The sequence below is a fragment of the Siniperca chuatsi genome, linkage group LG9 (genome assembly GCF_020085105.1).
Source record: "Siniperca chuatsi isolate FFG_IHB_CAS linkage group LG9, ASM2008510v1, whole genome shotgun sequence".
Classification (NCBI taxonomy): Eukaryota; Metazoa; Chordata; class Actinopteri; order Centrarchiformes; family Sinipercidae; genus Siniperca; species Siniperca chuatsi.
In genome coordinates, this window is record NC_058050.1 from 9328540 (window position 1) to 9344284 (window position 15745).

Consider the following 15745-nt stretch of genomic DNA (forward strand, 5'->3'; position numbering starts at 1 on the left):
ACCATGTCTTCAGCTCACACTTTCGCCGAATAGGAGATAGAAAATCAATATATATAGCCAAGCTAACCCCTGCCACATGGCTACATTACTTTTCCATTGTTACATTACACACAGAAACATATTCAAAAAGCCTAACATCCTGGAAATGATTCACAAATGTACCAAGGTTAATAGTGCCATTCATATTAGAGGACTAATCCCTATGATTTGAATGGAGGATAATCATGAGGCTAATCAGGGCCTTTCCTATAAGCTTTTTGTTTGGTGATCTATGCTGTGCACTTGCTCCCTGTAGAAAAGATTCCATTGAAGCGGGATGTAATGCACACAAAGGGCTATGAATAGGGACAGTGAATGAATCAAGCCCTAATGCGAGTATTATCCTTCAGAAATTTGTGCTTATTGGTCTAATGCTTGTCAGTAGAGCCAGAGTAGAGGATGACATTTTTAATGTCCAGTTTTATTGTCTGTCCCTTCTCACTAATGTTCATAGTTCAAACTCATGAGCAAGGAATATGAGATATTTCCTACATCTTTTATGATGCATTTAAAAATGCATTGCACTCGTACAACCTGATGAATCAAGTGATAATTGAATAATGGCTTGTAGGAGCTCCTGCAAAGTTGATACATGCTGTCCACATGGAGAGCAATATCTTGAAACAACAATCCAGATCTAACAATGCCGTGGCATTATTGTAAATAAACCTCTTTGACACAATGAACTGTGTTATCTTTGTGAAGGATTTATTCTCTTTTGTGTTTTTGCGAAACAACAATGCCGAGGTCTGTGAGTTTTTGAAAGGAGAAACCGCAGAGGAAATTTGTGGTATAGATTGAAGGAGAGCCACTTGAAATGGGGTTGACTGACCCAGGATGGCAGTACACAACCAGCTTCAAATGAAAGAAATGAAAAGAAAGAGAAAAGCTTATAGGATGTATTGAATCATTTTACTTTGCAGCCAGCCTAGGGATTGGATGGGGAGCGTGATTGGACTCAGTGGCAGGTCGAAATGTGTTAACAGAAACACACTTGACCGCAGACATCTTGAAACATACACACATGGACTGAACCATATAATGTTCAAAAACAGTTCTGTGAAAGCTGCAGGAAAAGTTTGTCAATTTCACATAATGCTCTTTTAAAATAGGACAACAAAGCTCATCTTTTGTGATGACATGCAGTTTAAGTTAAAGCTTTATTTGATTTTCTAATGTGTTTGATGTTCAGATGTTTGAATTTGGAAAACATGCTGAGAACTTAAACCCACAGTGCTGATTGAAAACTGCCACTGACAAAAATGGCTTTTTATGTTTTGCAATTTTGAAAAAATACATTTCCGAAATAACATCAGCTCCTGTATTGCTATTAATGGGTGTAGTCATGTTATATTTAACAGGAGATCTTAATGTTTTAATTCTGTGATATAAATTACCCACAATAAAGTTTAAGCCATCTGCTTTGAGATGGAGGTACATGTTTACAAGATTGATATGTTTGGATTCATGGAGCCAGTGTACTGTAACAGCAGTACTAATGGTGAATCAATTAATCAATTCAACTCTGAGGTTTGTAAACCACAAAAATGCTTTATTTTTTTAAAAGCAAGATACATCTTTTCCAGATCTACAAAATAACCTCTGTCTTATCCTGATTCACTGTATCACAGTTCAGAGCAGAAGCTTTTCACTTGTGTACAGCCTTTCACACAGACAACATGTTGAAATACTTTTTTTTTTAAGACTGCTGGGCAATATGGCCTCTATTAAACCGGTAAGGTCTGTTTCATAGCCACCTACCTTCCATGTAAGCTTTGAAAACACTTAAGCATCACTTCAAGGTCTCTACTAAACTTGAGGGTAAACAGCTACATGCACTCTCAGATCACCGATTCTGTTTGCACTTTACCACAGCAGTTGTTAGGGTTACACTGCAATCTAATGCAGCATTTGTACCCCAGATAGTTATATTGTAGCCTGGCTGTTGATCTCAGTTTTTTTTTTATCTACCAGCTGTTCTGTCACGATTTTTTGCAAGACAAATAATCATAATCAAGCAAATGTGTGAAATGTATTTATCTTGGATGTAAGAAAGACTTTTATGTATTATCAGTATGTGAAATATGATGTATTTCTGGGTGTGATAAAGTCTTGTAATTTCCTTTTTCAGCTTATAAACTTCTATTTCTGCCTCAGTTTGTGATTTCTTATATTCTCCAGAAAGACTGTCTACAACCCTCAGAGAAGAAAAGTGAATTTATGTCTTGCAGGCTTTATGTTCTGGTCTGTTGAGGCTATGGTTGGAAGAAAAATTGACCTTTTCTGTGATGGAGTTTTCGCTGTATGATTTTTGATCATAAACGCAAAATGGCAGCTACAAAGGAAGCCTTACAAATCTGATGTTTACCATTGATGTTTTATGATAAAGAAATATTTCTCTTGTTGCCACACAAGAAACATCTCAATGTGAGGTCACATTGTCTACTTTTAATGAGCTATTTACAAGGAAATATATAACACTAGACAATGAAAAGGGCACAGAAAGGCAAGGTAGATTGCCAATTATAATGACACACCTTAGGGTGTGTTATTCTTTAATCAGTTACCTTTTGAAGACTGTGGTGTTTTAATGATGCACTGTCAATTTTGACAATAGTTTTAACCCTCATACAGTGCAAATAAGTAGACCTGAAAGTGCCTTACAACCATAATCACTTTTCTCCGATCCCTAAAAATAACAACCTGCTCAAGAGTTAGAGAGGATCTGCACAGATGGTCGTATACTATGTGAGCCACACGGGACAATTAGTATGTGAATTGATGATGATGCGGGCTCAGCACTAATTGGAGGCTGGTAAATGAATGTGATTTCTCCCTCTGTCTCAGTGGGCAGCAACATCAGGTAGCACTGCTATAAGTCTATTTCCATAACCAGCCCTGGCAGCATGTAATGGGTTGATCATATGCAATGTGCAGCCAGTCTGCACCTCGGCCACCAGCACTAATCGCACACACAGATTGCATTAACGTTGCGTTATGATCTTGTTTTGAAATAATTGAAGTGCCTCAGTATGTCAATTTGCTGGGTATGAGGCTTAGGATTTAGTACGAGATTTGAAGCGAGTGTTTTTTTTAAAGAGAACCTGATGTTTTGAGATGATACTGCATTTTGGTTTGTCGGCTTAATGAGATCCTCCAATCCCCATCCAAACCCTGAATAACTCTTTGAATAAACACTTGTTCACACTAGAGATGGAAACAGGTTAACTGGTTGGAGACAGTTTGAAAGGAGACAACGAAAAAATATTCATTTTCATGCTTCTGTGTATCCTTATCCTCACAGTTTTTAATTAATATACCAGTCACGAAATGTCTGATGTGATGAATTGTGCTCTTAATGTGCACAGATGAAAAATGCATGTGTTTATGTTTATCTCCCATTATGAAATGCAAGTTAAAGGCACAACGATTTGAATCAGGAGCTCCCACTCAGGAAGCTCCCGCAGAGCAGTCAGGCTGCAGTTCAAATTGTCATTTCAATGTAATTTTTATCATCTGATCATGCTAGGATGTCGGTGAGATCTGGTCTGTGTTGTATTTACTCCCATTGTGCTCAGATTGCTATTGGATCTTCAAATGCAGACAATGTCAGTCAGATTAGATCGCACCTCTACAGCCTGAATGACTATGGCACACTGGCTTAGTTGTTACTGTCGCCTCACTGCAAGAAAGTCGTGGCTAGAGTGAAGTCTGTGGAAGGTTCTGTTCTCCCTGTTTTCATGCTTCAGTTTTTTTCTACCCTGAGAGATACATGTTGGGAATGTGCTTGACTCAGAGTTGGTTCCTGAGCACTGCACTGTGCACTGCATTGCTCTTAAATAGTAGAACAGTTCAAATGCAGAGGACACATTCGCCCTCTGGGACTAATAAAGAACACTTACTGTATGTTATACATCAGTGGAAAGTCTTGTCTAGGATGCAACTAATAGCCTAATTATTTTCATGTACAATCAATAAATAGAAAATAGTGAAAAATGCCCATCACAAGTTCTGAGAGCCCAACATGAAATTTGAGTTAAATTACATAAATGCAGCCAATCTTTAAATTTGAGTAGCTGGAACTAGTGAATGTTTGACATTTTACTTGATAAATGAGAAATGGATAATAAATCGATTATCAAACTGAGCAAACTAATAATGCTGGAAATATTAACATGAGGTCATAGCATCTATATTTTAGCAGTTACTCTTAACAGTAGGTACAGTAGGAACAGTAGACTTAACAGTAGGTACCAATAGGCATTTTATTTGACCGGTGCAGAATTGTTTAATTGAAAATCTCTTGCAAACTCCCTATAATTTCTTAAATACTGCAGAGTCAATGTTGGATTGATCAAAAAAGGTTATAAATGTATAAAAATGAATGCCTGAAGTCACTGTGTATTAGATATCTTGATATGTTCAAGTAAGAATAATGTATTTCATACTGTACAAAGTTATTACAAGAGAAATAACTGCTAATGTTCAGTTCATGTTATAATTGTGAATATCATAATGAGCAAAAGCCACACTTGCAAATAGCACATCCACTCTGTTAACCTGACGCCTTTTCATGTGATGACACATGTTCAATTAATGTCATCACTTGTGTATTAGCTGATCATTTATTCAACCCCTGATGGTGCCAAATGCTGGCAGTTGAGCCTCATGGGAGGTCTGGCCCGGGGAACCTTTCTTTTGATGGAGCATGCAGGCATTTTTTTAGAGCTTGCAGTCCCCTCCAGGAAACCAGCAGCAAGGAGCAGTAAATCAATAGCTACGCGGTGTGGGCAAATGACAACCCGTTTAGTTTGGCGGCCTACTTCGTTTCACAACATGTGGCCTGGCCTTCTAAACTGAAGGCAGGGTCTCGGCGAGAAAATATTTCCCTGCACTAAATCAGATTTGGCAGCAGGTGGTCCGTGGAGTTGTGAGTGAGCTGCCTCTACACCTGCCAAGGACTGTGGAGCCAGAAGAAAACACTCTATTTTTCTCCACCCAGGTGACTCTCCTGCACCTCCCACTGATTCAGTATATCAATGGTATCTGGCTGGTTGTGATGTGTCATCCATCAGCATTGTAACATCTTCAAAATAATCACTCGTTACCAGGAATGTAGAGACTGTAAACGGCAAAACACTATTTAGCAACATCATGTTGAAATCACAAACGAAGAAATGAAACATGAAAATGAGTGAGTTCATTTAGTATTACTCCCAGTGCTGTTTTAGAATTTGGCTCACAGAAGAATAATGCTGATTGTATTTGAATTCCAATATATTTCTTAGAGTGTTATTAAACCTTGCTTCTTAGAGTAATACATTTATGACCTTGATCCTTGTGAGGAATAATCAATTTTGCCATGTGAAGTATTGATGCAGTCTAGGTTCAAAGGGAGGACGAAAGGGTGATGTGTGCACAGAAATCCAACTCTCTTTTATGAGACCGCTGTAATATCCCTCTGGGCTGAAATCTGTAGCATGGTTGACAGAAGGAAAATTAATTCCCATCATGTTCTTAAATCCACAACAATTTGTCCTAAGCAGCAAAGTCACTGAAGGAAAAAAACCTAACCTATATAAAGCTAAATGTAAGATGAATTATGCATGTGAGGGGCAAAACTCGATTATTCCATTTATTTATCTGATTGACTGGTGCTATGGCAGTGAGGTTCAATTTCTGCTCCTTCGCTCACACTTCATAGCCTCTTACTCTCTGACGATCTCTAATCTTTACATTAAAAAAAAAAGTACAGTGTCTGTCTTTTTTTTTTCTCTCACTCTTCACTTCTCTGGGCAGGCAGCTGGTATACTCCAGTGGTCTTAAAGAGGACAGTTATGAACCTATAAAGATCCTTGTTTGCAATCTTTCATAATTTGTTTCTCCCATAAACTCTGGAGTCTCTAAACAGCTCATGTAGACATGTAAATACCTTATGGGTCATAAAGTGATGATGATGATGATGATGATGATGATGATAATAATAATAATAATAATAATAATAATAAATAATTTGAAGCTTCCAAATAGAATAAAGGATGCTTACCACATTTGTTTATAGGTAAAAGAGACAGAACACCTAGTAAAATAAATAAAAAACAACAATAATAAAGATGTTGTCCATTAAAGGAGTGATGTCTATATTTCTCTTATTGTTAACAAATACCATGAAAAGACCAAAACCAACAGTGAATAGATCCTACTAACAAGTGTAGCTTGTGTATCCAAAGCCTTAGAGAGCTTATTCCTCTGTGCCATAGACCTGAATTCCTGTCCAAAAATTATTTATGAAAACATCAATGAGCCACACTGTTACACTTGAAGACATGTTATTGGGCACTGTAGTTTACTTTGAGGCAATCCCACAATCACTGTCCTGCTGCTGTAAATAGTCACTACTGCACCAAATCCACAGCTAAAAATGGTGCCCAACGAATGCACCCTTTATATCTGTTTGACTAACATTTGCTAAAAACCACAAAGCCCAGCCGGTTTAGGAAGTTATTTAGACTTTTTTAAAAATGAAACAAAATATTTGTAACCTGTTTTTAGATGAATGTCTTTCGTAGGAACAAATGGGGTTGCAGCTCAGAGCCACCAACAGGCTGCAGAAGTCAAAGTATTGAGTGATGTACTAATGTGATGTTTATTTTGGTCTTTTCATTGGGCTTGTGGACGATAAGAAAAATATTAAATATTGTGAGCCATATCCTTTATGGTTGTAGTCCAATCAGTTACAGGTAAATACATTGTCAAGCCCAAGTATAATCAGTATTCTTTTAGAGCTGAAACGTTGATTAATTAGTTGAATGCCATAAAATTAATCAGCAACTATTCTGATAATCGATTGATTCATTTTTTTAAGCAAAAATACCAAATATTCCTTTGTTACAGCTTCTCAAATGTGAGGATATACAGCCTGTCTTTATCTTATGTGACAGTAGACTAAACAAACTGGACAAAACAAGCTATCTAAAGATCCTATTTTGGGATTTAAGAAATTGTAACAGGGGTTTTTCACTATCTACTGCCATTTTATAGACCAAACAATGAATCAGTTAATCGAGAAATAATCGGCTCTATATTCCCTACAGTTTTGTAAAATCATGACAATCTATAGTACAGTTGGCTCACGATACATAAAACACCCCCAGGATTTTGATCATTTCCATGTTGTCTGCTCAGAGCAATCATCAGCCATCTCAATCTGGGGAGAAAAGTTGGTATAATTTTTTTAAAAAACAATTTGTTTACATTTTTTTTTCAAAATCTCTATTTTCCAGGTACTACAGTATGAGGACATCATGCAGGCAATGATGGACTGACATCTCATGTAGTTAATATCAGCATACAGGTTAAACGGACAACAGGACCTCAGATGACTTTGACATTGGCATTGCTGCACACAACAGACTGCACAGTTATTAGTTGTTTTATATTCTTGTAAGTGAGGATGTCAAGTAGGAACCTCCTCTTATTTTGGCATCTTCCACTGACAGTAAGGGGACTTGCCACACTTATTAGAGTGTGGAAGCATTGTCAAATTGCTTTTAAGAGCCTATGGAAGCCTGAACTATTGCTCCCCAACCTTCCACAGATTATTCAATCTCACAGTCCTATTGCTGGCAAGATAAGATGGAGAATCCATGCAGTGGAGGCTTATCTGAACTTAGCACACACTCTCAGGAGTATGGGATTTCACTACAAATTCCTTCACCGCACTTCAGGTATGACCCAATTAATGTGAGAATTTGCTGCCTTTCCCTTTCACCCCCTGCCACATCAATAAGTGATAAAGATTTTGAATAAGGCAGTGTATAGGAACTTTTCACACAACTTTTTCTTCACAGTATTTTAAACCTGAATTTATTCAAGCCTTTCTGTGTTTCAGTAGTACAGTTGGTTTAGTAACAGTTTTGATTTAAAAATCTATTCAAGATTTCCTCTTTGGTTAATGCCATGTCCATGATACAGAAATAGGGTTGGGTTCCAAGCTGGTTCTATTTTGGATTCTGCACCAGGTTAATAAAATACCCAGATTCACTTAACTCCCAACGCTAACAAATGTCTTATCAAATCATATATCTATCAGCACTCTTTTTTTTTAATGTACAAATCATTCAGATAGCTAGCTAGTCGTGTCATTCAACTGTCACTGATGGCAGATGATGTAAGGTGTAGTTAATAACGTACGTAGCTTTTCTTAAGGCCAAAATGAAACTTAGCTATTGTCTGGTTAATGTGGTCTCAGCAAGCCGGTGCCAGTATTCAGCCAAAGAAGCACCACTCTTTAAAGCCCAACCAATACATTGACATAGCTAACATTGCTGGCTGCATTAAGCATATCACAGACAGTATAAAGTATGGCGGCTGATAAGTAACAATAAATTGCTGTAAAAATACTCAAGATGTGTTTGAGGTTATTCAGAAAAGGCATTGCCATTACATAGTTTGTCCAGTGAGCACTGAGAAGTTTATTTTGAATGCTGAATTTTAAGAGTGTTGGCCACAATTCTTTAACGAGCAAATTTAAGGGATCCTAATCAAAAATGTTCAAAAACAACTTTTGGCCAATATATATGATTTTTAATTTTGTAAACTCTCAAAAATCAATATCGGTATCAGCTTGTGCTTTTGCAGTCCAACAACTTCAACAGATTGGTGACTCCTCTCTTGTGAAACGATCTGGCTGATTAACGTAAATTTCAGTAGTCAGAATCTCCCAGTTAAACTTTCATGCATATCGTTTCAATAAAGGGAGCTTATCAACTTAATAGTCCTGAATACAGTATTTGGACCAAGTAGCTTGTTAATTAGGCTATCAATCAAATGTTACGGCCTTCTCAACCAACAAAAGTGATCACAGAGCTCAATTCAATCTTTAAATTTTGGTTATTTTTAACATTACTGTCTTTCAGATGTTGATAGCTGAACCTAAATGGATTTGCTAAGGGATCCAAACTTATTGATTCAATAAGTGCATTCATTACTGAATTTAGATTTTATAAAATGTTATTCAAAACCCAACCCTGTACAGACAGAAGACATATTTCATTTGAACCTAGTACAAATAGGACTTAAGTCTAGATCTGTATCATCATATCATATATTCAGAATTTCCCAGTAGCATTGCATCACATTCCACATAATTCTCCTCCATAATTAAATTTGGCTGGGATATGTTTGATGTCTTGAACTGTTTGATAAGAACTTTGGGGAGTGATGCATCTCTGTGCTATGGTGTTGTGGGATTTTTAAATGGCTACACCTGCAGATCAAAACGGCAGCAGGTGCATTTTACTGATTGTCGTTGGAGGAGTCTTTCAATGGGTGCACAACTGGTAAACATTGTATTACTAGATAATGCTGCTCTGCACATTGCATACAATTTACTGTATATCCACTTGCACAGAAGATCCAAGTCAATTGTTTTCTCCAATTATGGATTTTCCCCATCCTCAGAGACATGTTAAACAAAGTGGTACTAAAGACTTGGCTGGACCATCTTAGATGTTTTTCTGCACAGTGTGATCATTATTGACATTAGTGCTAATCTGGGGGCAAATGCCGGAGCAGCTGTCTGGGAAAAAAAGGGAAAGGATTACTGGCACTAAAAGTGTCCCAGAGCTTAGACAAAAATGCCATGACTGATGGTCAGAGCCTGAACCAGACCCAACACACTCTAATTAGCTAAAATACATACTCTTTGGGTCCAAAATTGAAACAATGACAACAACTGTGATCTGACAACACCATGTGCTTTGCCAAAATATGCTCTGATAAACTCAAGACCAAAAAACTTGGATGCACAACAGTGGGTGTGGTTTACGGTGGTAAACTCTGCCTGCTGCTCACCTTAATTAAAAGCACTGTTAATGAGATGGAGGCCATTCACCATCATTCATTCATGTCTTTTTGCCAATCCCATCACGCACTGGGCAGAATCCAACAAAACACGTTGGAGAGGTCGCCATCTCAGAACTAAATCAGCTGACTTTCGTGTGTTTGGAATTTGGAAAGAAGTACACGATAACATGTGGAGAAAATGCATACTTCCCCACAGAAAGAGTCAAAGCTGAGAATCAAACTTGGATACCTCTTTACTTTTTTGGATACTCTCTGCAAGTGGTTGTGTATTCCTGTGATGTTTTTCTGCAAGCACAGATGCGTTTGTGTGTGTGGGTGGGTGTGTGTTTGCGCCCATGGATGGAAGTTAACCTAGATGCACCTAGTATCTTGAGTAACAATCAATGCCAAGTAGAGGAGAAGTGCACAAAAGAATTAGACAGCCAAAGGAAATGAACCAAATTCAATTTCAGCCCAGGCCGCTCAAGCTGTCTGCCACATAAAGCCAAGACTTATTACAAGATGGGCACCAATGTCATTATTATTCAGACCTGATGAGGCGCCCTCTATTTAATGGAACTTTTCAATTTAGTTCACCTAACAACAATCCTTGCATTATGAAGCTGGTTTGCCTCAGTATTTTGATCGCCTGCTATTTGAAACGAGTGGCAGTTGCATAAATTGAGAATTCAGTGATCTGGTGGGGTTTGTGCAGATCGTGGTTATTGATTTATTTAGATAAGAAATATAGCTTAGGCCCCTATGTGTTACTTATATGCTAAGGAGCCTGAATAAGTAAAGTGATGAGTCACTTGGCTGCCATAGATTCAGGAAATTGGTTTGTCGTAGTGTAACAAAAGGCTTGTCTGTGGCACATAATTGCTTTAGACCTGCAACTTTCACTACACACACACCAGCAGAAGTGGGTTGCTGAGGCTCTAGGCCTCTACAAGGATGTTTGGTGACTTGAAAAGTGGTGTACTTCAGAGCTTTTCTGATAAAGAGATGAGAGTGTGTGAGGGGTGTTTTGATAGACCAAGAATCTTTCTGCAATAGTCTGATAAGATTTCAACAAATGTCAACAAAGCCTCACATGAACACCCATTATAAAACCAGTGATTCTAATCAGGTAGTATCCAATTACGAACTTGGACTGACTCAACATCTGGAGAACAGTTGTGTGTGTGTGTGTGTGTGTGTGTGTGTGTGTGTGTGTGTGTGTGTGTGTGTGTGTGTGTGTGTGTGTGTGTGTGGGGTGGGGGGGATAATGCAGATTGCTTCTTATCATGGATAATTTTCTCTCTACATATATGCTGACATAAAAGAAAACAGCAAATGGCTAATCAGCATGCAGAATTATGGTATATCCCCTGCTGTGCAGTCATTTAAATCTTTCTATGGTCATAAAAAACTGTATGAGGCTTCATCAAGTTCTCAGGAAGTCCAACAACTCAGTAAGTCAGTATCATAGACTTGACACTTACTGCTTTACTTGTAATAGTTTCCTTTCAGGCAGCAGACTCAATTCACATGCATCATTCTTTCTTTCTGTTCTGCTTCACAGCATTTAAATAAAGTCTCTAAAAGAATTCTGCTCCCAGCTCTTGTTATATGAACACCAATATTCCTTGGGGTAGTATTGTTGTCATTAAGTTTTTTATTGGTTCAAGAGTATTTACCATTCCACATCCGCATAAAAAAAAATTGCTGAAACAGTGGCTGAAGTAAAATAATGCCTTTTTTTTCTTGGAGTTTAAGTTAAGTCTAATTTGACTGGAGAAGCCATTTGAACCTACATTTTGACATAGTTATAATATATATATTTGTGTGTGTTTATATTACTGGCTATATATTTTTAATTTGTTTCCCCCCTACACTATTTGCTCTTGCAATACATGATTAATGTTATTTATGGTTATGTTTAGGCACTAAAAGCACTTGGTTAAGGTTAGTGAAAGATCATGGGCTTGGTTACAGTGACTTGAAGCATAAGACAGGACGTGTTTACTTTATTAACATTTAACCAAAATCACAATCTTTTCCTAATTAACCAAAGAGCATTTATTGCCTGAACCTAACCACACGCTGGGCTCAAGATGTAAACCTTGGTGTCCAGTATCAAAGTCCTATGTTTTGCACACCCACCATCCACCCTTACCCCATACAATTACCACTGCAATTTGAATACGGTACAAAAAGGAAAATTGAAAATTTGTTCACATTGTCTAAGCAGCAATTGGTTACTTAAAAAAAAACAATGAAAAATGCATGATTTAAATAAAGTTAAATAAAATCCTTATTTATCCTATACTGGCCCTTTATGCAGTCCCTCAGTTCTTCCTCTGTCTGAAACAAGCCATTTTAGCTTCTGTCTCTTTAAGGCCCCCCTCCCAAAGCCCATTGGTAACACTTTATATTAATGTATACATATTCACCATTAACTAGTTGCTTATTAGCATTCATATTAGTATCATATTGGCTCTTTATAAAGCCCTTATTAATGCCTTATTCTGCATGACCATATTTTACAACTACTAGGCCATTAACTAAGAGTTTTCCCTGAATACCCTCCTAGGTACTGCTTATTGATAGCAAGTAAGGAAGTTGTTGTACATACATTAATATGCTTAATATGCTTTGCTCAGCATTGGCACATAAGGTTGTAATACCACTAGAATAGTCATTCTCCCTTAATAACACTTAATAAATAATGTCTATTCTTATGTAACAAAAATACATGTGTTAATAGTGTCCAAATAACTCTAACTCATTATAATGTGAGGTCTTGCTCATAACTAATTCACTAGTAGTTTGACACTTATAAGCCCACACAGATTCACTATTCTAAAGTTGCCTCCTCTTCACACTTAGTAAATCCATTATTCTGTACTATGTATCCGTTTTACAAACTTGGTTACACTTAGTTACTACTGGTTTTCCATTCATACTTTGGACAGCATGATTGTGAAACTGGTATTAAATGGCATTCTGTGTGCTATTAAAAAGGTCTTTAAAAAGTCTTAAATTTAACTTGGTGAACCTGCAGAAACCCTGAAACGAATTTGGCAATACAAATTAGTCGTATATAAACGTAATTGGGGATTGGTTTGGCAAATACAGTACTTGAAAACAGTCTCAATATATTGCAAATTCACCAAATAATCCATTTGTGCAATATTTGTAATCACACTGCCATTGGTATGATGGCAGAAGACCACGTCTGACAAAGCTCATGCGTTCACTTAGTCTGAACTTAGTAATCCTTTACATTAATGAGTAGTGAACAGAACTGTGAGGACTTAATTAAGTGTCCAAGCCCACGGCTATTCAGGGGCGGAGTGTCAAACCCCCTAATTCACTTAAGCACTCTGGAACCTTAATGCACTATGTCATGCCAAGAACCCCCGAAAAGAAACACTGCCAGAGGAACTTCCCGAAGGGACAAGACACTCTAACTGATCTCCATGCCTGTCTGCAGACCAGTCATGACAAGGCCTGTCCCCCCGTGCTGCAACAATGAGACAAGCAAACTGGAAGTCACAGCACCAAGTTTAACATTTGACAGACGCAAGAGGTCAGGACTCAGCTCAAGGCACTTGTTTACAGTAAGAGTGGAAACCAATTCAGCCTGTGTTGCACTCTGGCCTTATTGGTAAATAGCTTCTAGTTCTGGGGGTTGACCTTTCTTTAACTTAAGTAAATGCATTGTGATTTATTTGTGGAGTAATTTCATAGCAGCAGTGATCACTGACCTCAAGTTGGTAATCCTGAGGCGTCAAGTCATTATAATGTCACCTTTGTGTTTACCACCTTCATTAATGGATATGACACTATAATGAATGAATGATCGACACACATCTATTGTAGCTAAAGAAAAAGGTTTCTGGAAAAAAAATATGAAAGCATTTATTGTTTTTCAGTACAGTAAATGCACTATGTATTATTACATAAAATAGAAATTTCTTTTCCAGGCTATTTTGTGCAGTTAATTATGTTAGTTGCATTTTTAGTGCAACTGGCCTTATTCTTTGGGGTCCTAATAGTCCATGAATTGAAAAAAAAAAACCCACAAAACATTTTGAAGAGCCATGATTTAAGTTGAAACACTGGACCAAAACAAACTTCATTGCATACAGTTGGACCCACTAGTTTAGTTTATAGAGTAGCTCTGTACTACTTCAAGCAGGAGGTTGGAGTAATTGCCTGTCCATTTTCTTCCTTAATTTTGCCTTGTAATACAAACTATTTTTCTTCATTAGCCTAAATATTTTCTTTATCTAAGAAAACCAGCCAGAACAGCTGCTTTCAAACAAAGCTGCAGCCAGTAATTCACATTAATATTCATAACAATTAAATCCTCAAAACCCTCAACACCATCAAAATTAGAAGATGATTTAAATGAAAATAGATATTACGTCGGGTTTCCTGCAATATATACAGTACTTTACTGTGGTATAATTGTTTAGAATATAACATGCACTGTACAGTGCTGAAACAGTGTATCAATTAGTAAATGAACACAAACTATGTATGACAATTTTGTTAAAATCAATTAATCATGTAGGTCATTTAAAAAGAGAAACACCAAACAATCACTTACTAATTACACCTGTTCAAATGTTATACTTTTTTCTATTTCATATCACTGGAAATTTCAATGCCTGTGGTTGATGTCACTTTGGCCTCTGTTAACTTTGATATTTTATGGGCATTTCATGATTGATTCATTGATTAATCAAACAACTAATTAACCGATTAATTGATATTTCAGATAATATGTACAGTTGCTGATGACACATTATGCACAAATGGTACATCTCATAAGGCAAGGGAAATCAGATAGCTGAGTAATAGTTTCATCAACTTGATTCAATTTAAGCTCCATGATGCTTTATAAAAATATATAAATATAAAAAAAAATAAAAAAAAAATACATTGAGGAAAGAACATCAATGGATGTCAGCCAAAGTACCCAGTCTGGAGGCAGACTCGTTTTTCATTAAGATTAACTGTGTAGCGGGGGCGGCCTATCTTTCTATGCCTCCAGCTGACACTTGTCCCCCTCCTACAGCAGTGGTGCGTGTGTGTTTGTGACTGTGTGCATGTGCGCTGTGTGTTTGTGTGTGTGTGTTCCAGTGCTATCAGACAATGGGAGTGTTATCAGACATTGCCAAAGGCATATGAACGAATCACAGGGGAATGCAGACCCAAAATCAGCATGTTCCCAAGGGAACAAAGACTTTCTACTGTGAGCCAAAACATAAGGAAGGAATCTCGTTCTCTTGACCTGTTTTCACAAATGAAATGCCATTGTTTCTGATACAGTAAACCTGATACAGTAAACACTGTCATGTAAAAGTTATAACTACTTAACCAGTTTAAAAAAACAAGTCCCTGAACAAAATTATAGCTGCTGAAACGGATATGCTGGCATTTTATGGAATGAGCTCCTTGTCCCATCTATTGTACAGTGACAGAATTGCTGCAAATTTCATACAGTATCTGTTGCAGCCATAAAGAGTTGTATTGCAACTTAAAGCTGCAATTTATGACTCTTTGAACCAAACTCAAAGAAGCACAGCTCTGATAAACTATTGTGCATCTAGATGTTCTGGCTACCACCTGCCACAGACACTGAGCAATGTGAGCAACCCACTGGAGTCAAACTTTTGTTTTAAATCCTCCATTACAGCTTTACTTCAGTTCTCTGTCATTTCATGCCAGGCAGGCAGGGTACACTTGCTACACTTTATAGGATTATGTCCTGCTTTTAATTTTGCTCTCTACCTTACGCAAACAGTTTGCCATTGTGCATTTAGTCTGAAATGTGCATTTGGTCTGAAATCGCCATATGTGTGGC

At 37.3% G+C, this 15745-nt stretch overlaps 1 long non-coding RNA gene across 1 annotated transcript in view; it reads left to right on the forward strand.

Moving 5' to 3' along the window:
• Positions 1-7669: 7669 nt before the first annotated feature.
• LOC122881834 overlaps positions 7670-15745 on the forward strand; it is a 56857-nt gene continuing 48781 nt past the window's right edge. Inside the window, exon 1 of the long non-coding RNA XR_006379248.1 lies at positions 7670-7766. This is a non-coding gene — a long non-coding RNA (uncharacterized LOC122881834). The remainder of the gene's footprint in view (positions 7767-15745) is intronic.